The following is a 6,000-nucleotide window of genomic DNA, read 5'->3' as shown; positions in this document are numbered from 1 at the left end:
CACTTCAGTGAGTAATAAAGTGCAACAGTGCTGATTGGTGCACATCTGCTTCAGCAATGGATATTGACATGTAGCTGCTCCCTAAAAGTGTTGCTGTGCTGTGTGACTGTATGGAATCATTAGCATTGATGACTCTTTAGCCCCAATGGGATGGAAATGTGCACTAATGGCTTGATTGCATAAACTGATAGTGGTGGGTGTGTCACCAGGAGAAGAAAAGAAAACAGGAAGAAGAGGACATGAGGAGACGAGGGGTGTGACAGACGGATGAGAAGCGAACAGAGCTACTGGAGAAGGGAGTCTCAGAAAGACAGAGCAGAAACACAGTTAAACCAGTATGACACGGTTCAAATTTGTCACAGTTCACACAATAGGAGCAGCAGCCATGAGACCATGTTGGTCAGTTTCCAAAATAGAACGCAGCATTAGCAGCATGTGATCTCGTATCTGACTGCTTCATCAATGTCAAGGCTCTTTTTTTTTTGTTTCCTTAGGGTTTGAGTCATGCTGCTGAAAAGAAATGTTATAATAAAGTTGAATGAGGCCACAGTCTCACATCTAACAGTTATTAATTTTAAGCTGAAATATCGGGTGATACGTTTCAACGCCTGGTTATTGAGTGTGAAATGACGGGCTATTTTATTTCAAATTAAATTAACACTATAAAGTGTTTAAAAAAGTGGAGGGATCTGTGTATATAATGACTTCTGAGGCGACTGTATATTTCACGCCCCCATTTTGTCTCTGCGTCTGCCCTCACATTGTTTTCCATCTCCACTCCTTGCAGGGAGCCTCTCTAACCTGCCTCTTTTCAGTCATTGCTGAGGAGCTTCTGCAAAAGCCTGATGCTCTAGATACGTGTGTGTGCGTCTGTTTGTGTGTGTGTGTTGTGCTGGCCCTGAAGTGACACACTGAGGGTATAAATAGAGCAGGCCCACAGTTCACTGTGCCAGACAGAATGTGGCATCTGCTGTGCTGGGAGTGCAAAGTGTTAGAGAGCCGCTAAACTCTCTCTCTCTCTCTCTCTCTCTCTCTCTCTCTCTCTCTCTCTCTCTCTCTCTCTCTCTCTCTCTCTCTCCTCTCTCTCTCTCTCTCTCTCTCTCTCTCTCTCTCTCTCTCTCTCTCTCTCTCTCTCTCTCTCTCTCTCTCTCTCTCTCTCTCTCTCTCTCTCTCTCTCTCTCTCTCTCTCTCTCTCTCTCTCTCTCTCTCTCTCTCTCTCTCTCTCTCTCTCTCTCTCTCTCTCTCTACTTCCTTAACTCCCCTCCCGCTCTTTACCTTTGTCATCATCTTCCCTTCTCCCCTCCTACTAGTCCCCTTCTCCCTCTCTGCTTCTTTCCTTCTATCTATGTCATCATCTTCTCTTTTCCCCCCTACTAGGCCCCTTCCCTCTCTCTCTGTCTCTTTCCTTCCGTCCCTCGTCTCATTTTCCCTTTGCCCTGATCCCCTCCTCCTCTCACATTCTGCTACACATCTGCTGCTATGTGTTGAGTGCTGTGGAGCAGTCCCACTTTCAATTTAGGCTTTAAGATCCTGTTTCTAAACACACAGAGGGAGACGGAGATGGGGGGGTGATATGAAACGAAAGAAGCGAGGAAGGAAAAGGCAGATAGCTGGCCCCGCAGTAGTAAACATCAAAGTCCCAATTTCCTATTTACAATGCTTTACAAATTCCTCCACTGCAATGCTATACATGCTCCATGGGAAAAACAATTTAATCCCACGGGATTACATGGTGCACTTCCGAGGCAATTTCAAGTAGGAAGGGCAATTCTGTAAGCGCAGGAGATAAAAGCAAAGTCATTGTGATTCTCAGCAGGTTATTTCCCACCCACAGCCGATTATTAATCCTACCGATTTAGAGATTCATTCCCCTGTGGAACCATAACAAAGTGACGCCAACCCCTCTGCCCCCCCCCCCCCCCCCCCCACATCACATGCTGCAACATACTGTAGCATATGATCCAGAAATGCACAACCAAACAATACACCTCATTCATCCTTTACACCCACGGCCTCTCTATACGTGCACGCTCCTCAAAAGCCCAATTAAGAATGAGTTCCTCATAGCGGCAGCGTACTTGCTGTATTCATTCATGTGCCTGCTTTTTTAAATTTTTGTATTATTTCCCACATGCACACCACATTAATCTCATAATCTGCTTTTCCTGTGACTAGGGTTGTATTCCCTCAAAGACGGGAGATAAACTGATTGCACAGGCGCACATATGCACGTACGCACACACAGTCCCAGTGTCAACCAATTTAACAAGCAGCTTAATTGTCATTAGATTTCCATCTTTTTTAAATGATCCAGCCGCTCTCTCTCTGTTCCCCCAACATGACTTTCTCTCTTTTCATCCTATTTCCTGTTCCTCGGGTGTCTTCACACATTATGACAGGTAGTCTTCCACTGTTGAAGACTGACTCGGCGCTGTGTCCCCCCCCCCCCCTGTGGCAGCTCCATAATTGTTTAAGGAGTTGATGTTGGACACGGGCTGGGAAAGACTTTCAGCGATGCATGGAGTAAACAGGAGGGAGGCTGCAATCAGGCAGATGGGGGGGGGGGGAGGACTGTCCAACCGTCAGTCAGCGAACAGCAGCAGGTCAACTTTTCATCCTTTTGTTTGCTCGCAGGCAGCGTTCTCGCCTGTGAGGAGGAAATTCAATCTTCATCCTTTCACTCAGTTCTCCTCTCCCCTCCACGTCTCGGCTTCTGTCTTCCAACCTGCTCTTCCCCTCTTTTCCCAATCTTCTTTTCTGTCTCTCTTCCTCCTCCTTTGTCACCACTCGCATCGCTCACACAGACGTGATGCACACCCACACACACATACACACACACAACAGTCTTCTGGGTTTTGTCGGGCCTCAGGCGCTGCTGTTTGAGTGAACATTGTGTGATTGTTTCTTCGCCTTTAAATCTGTAATTACCTCAGCAATTGAGCCAAATGCAGTCTCACTCCATTATCTTCCCCATCCCCTAATTTTCTAGTCTGACAAGGAAAGAAATTAGGCTCCTGCTTCCACCTTTTGACTGGGACATCTCGAGATCAAGGGCAGACACAAGTGAAATGACTTTAGAAGGTCAGCTTCCCCGTGATAAAAAGAGATTTGTGATGTGGAAGGCTTTGCTTTAAAGACCAGTTATCCTGTTACGTGGAAACCCTTAAACTCTTATCAGCACAATCCAAATTGTGAAAGCGTGGCAGCTAATTTGAATCACTGGCCGTCTCTCTTTCATTTCCCCCCCTATTTTCTGGTGTCACGTATCTGCCACCTGGGGATTTGGAAGGTTGGAAGGCTTTTGGCACTAAGAACTTTCCAGGGCCACGTCATTGCCAGGATGCCATACGTGAGGGGGCACAGAGGAGCATTGTGACCCGGTGCCCACGTTTTAGGGGCCTGCTAAGAGGGACCACTGAGGAAAACACTGAGTGTCATTGTTATATAGTGCCAATGATCCGCTCTGTTTACTCTGCCATGATTTCATGGAAGTTACTGGTCCAGCTGTGACCAAGCACGCATGACTGCTGAAGAAGCCTGGTGATCTTATTGCTTCTTACCATATTCTTGCATTCAAGCTCTATTTGATGTTCATATTAACTTGCCGACATATGTACATTTACATCCAGTATATTTCAAATATTTGGATGTAGCTGCTCTAAACATACGAGTGCTGAGTTGTCTGCTCCGCGGCGTGACTCGGTGGCAAGTACACACTTGTTTGCCACTGATGAAGCCCAGATGTGGCCTGACATGAGGAAAGCCAAGACATAACAACCTCAGACAAGCCTCGCTTTGTGTTTGACTCACTTATTTCTTCCCCCCAAGAGAAAGACTAAAGAATATCTGTCTGTACTTATCAGATCTTAATCAGATTAGGAAATGGACAATCTTCTGTTAACCGGAGACAAAAACATTGAGACGTTCTGAATAAGACCTTTTATTCAAGAGCATCCCCATGTGACAGGAGTTAATTTAGCAAATAACCAGAGGAAGATAAAACATGGCAGCAGAAAGGCTTTTAATTTCTGAGCTGCTGGAGGTCAGATCATCATGCTCACAGAACACCTGGTGAACCATCAGTGTTTTTAATTAATTAATTAAATACTTACACTACTGAAACATATTTTCACACTACATTATTAAAACCCCCTTCCCTGCTACAGATGTCCTCCTGGATTAAAACCAAATAACAACAATATTCAACAAAACAACCTTTTGGGGAAACATCTGAAATGAATTGGTCATGTGTACAACAGCACAGCATTGAGCGGATGACAGGTGTGTCCAGTGGTCTTGTCTCTAAAAGATGTCCCAGAGCAGAAAATGGTAGAAAATAAGCCCCTGCACCTACCGAATAGAGCTGGAGCCATTCCGCTGTATAAACATGGAAAGGACAAATTGTTTTACATGGCAGAGAATCGTTTGCACTAACAAACACAAATGGAGTGTGACTTCACTCTGCTCAGCAAGACATTACTCCACTATCCACATATCTGTACATAGGAAACAGCTGTTGGATGTATACAGATGTTTAAAGCTCATCTTGAAATATAACGTTCAGCAAATATAAACAGTGGTCCCAGAGATAACTTCTACTGTCCATGCAGAGATTGAAAAAACTTCTTGAAACACAAAGGATCCAGCCAGATGTCATTTCCTGGGACATATTGTGATGCAGCATTGATGAAAAAAGAAGTGAATAACCCTGAAAAACCACTAAGACTAAAGAAGGATTGAAGGTGTTTTTCCTATGACGTGATGATGATCTATAACAGTATTCACTTTTAATTTAACAAGCTTAATTAGTAAGATACATATTAAATATAAGAGCCTCGAGATTCCTCTGCACTAGGTGACATTTATCAAGGAGTTGAATTTCGAGGAGTCGCAGTTTGGCATTTATCATCTTGTGCACGTCAGCCGAAGTCTAATGGTTCAGTGGCTTTGGGGAAAAGGTGGAAGCTGACATTAGGCCACATGGAATACGCTGTGTGAAACTGAATAAAAAAAAACACTGGAATACATGATGGTTTTGATAATTACCTTATGTGTCTAAATTTAAATTAAAAGTATGATCTGAGTTTTTCCTGTTTTTCTTTGGAATATTTTGATTAATGTTTGGTATACAACAGGGAATTTCACTTACGTTTGTCTGGAAACATGTAATATGTGGAAACGATTCACAGTATTGGTTTTGAATATGACACCGTATACTATTTGAAAAATATAAAATCGAGGTAAATAAATCAGAACGATTGAAAGAGAGTATAATGAAGTGCAGGAGTGCCTCCCTGCCTGGCTCTCTCTACCTCCCAACTGTTTTTCAAGCTAAGCTATATGTTCAACTCACATTAAAGAAAGAAATCCCCCCCACAGGGTCTCAAATTCTGCCCCCACGTGTGACCAATAAATTAACTTGAATGGACCACTGATGTATGATACATTTCAAACTGCTACAGGAAAACAAGCCTAGAAGCTTAATTGCTTCCGCGTAGTCTGAAGTGGGCAGAGGGAATTCAAAGTTGTCATATTAGCTGGGCTGGGTGTTTGATTCTGGAAGTCATTACCGTTGGTCCCCTGACGCCCCATTTCTGCAACTCCGAGCTGAAGTGGACCGTGAGCCCTGCAGGAAACCGCCGGTCTCACACCGCTGCCCTAAGAGTGGTGGTGTGAGACAGGGGCCGTGCTCAGAGAGCGTCTGTAAGAGGCTAATAAGAGCAGGGCCTGGATCAAATAGTGATAGGGATAAGGAAGATATGCCAAGATGGTGATGGGGCTTTCCTCTGGGTTGTGTGTTCGTTACCTCTTCACCTCTATTTGTTCATTGTTCCAAATGGGTCTTTCTATATGATCCAAGTTGTTTCAAAGAAATCCAAAGAGTCTTAAATCATTAGATTGGTTTAGATAACCTGCAGATTTACTCCAACTACTCATGTAGTCTGAGATAGAACCTGCATACATTTGTAGAAATAGAGGCAGCACCCTGATAATGTCAGA

This window comes from Platichthys flesus, chromosome 6, assembly GCF_949316205.1.
Source record: "Platichthys flesus chromosome 6, fPlaFle2.1, whole genome shotgun sequence".
NCBI lineage: Eukaryota > Metazoa > Chordata > Actinopteri > Pleuronectiformes > Pleuronectidae > Platichthys > Platichthys flesus.
The sequence above is the reverse complement of the archived record's forward strand: the minus strand, read 5'-3'. Positions refer to the sequence as shown.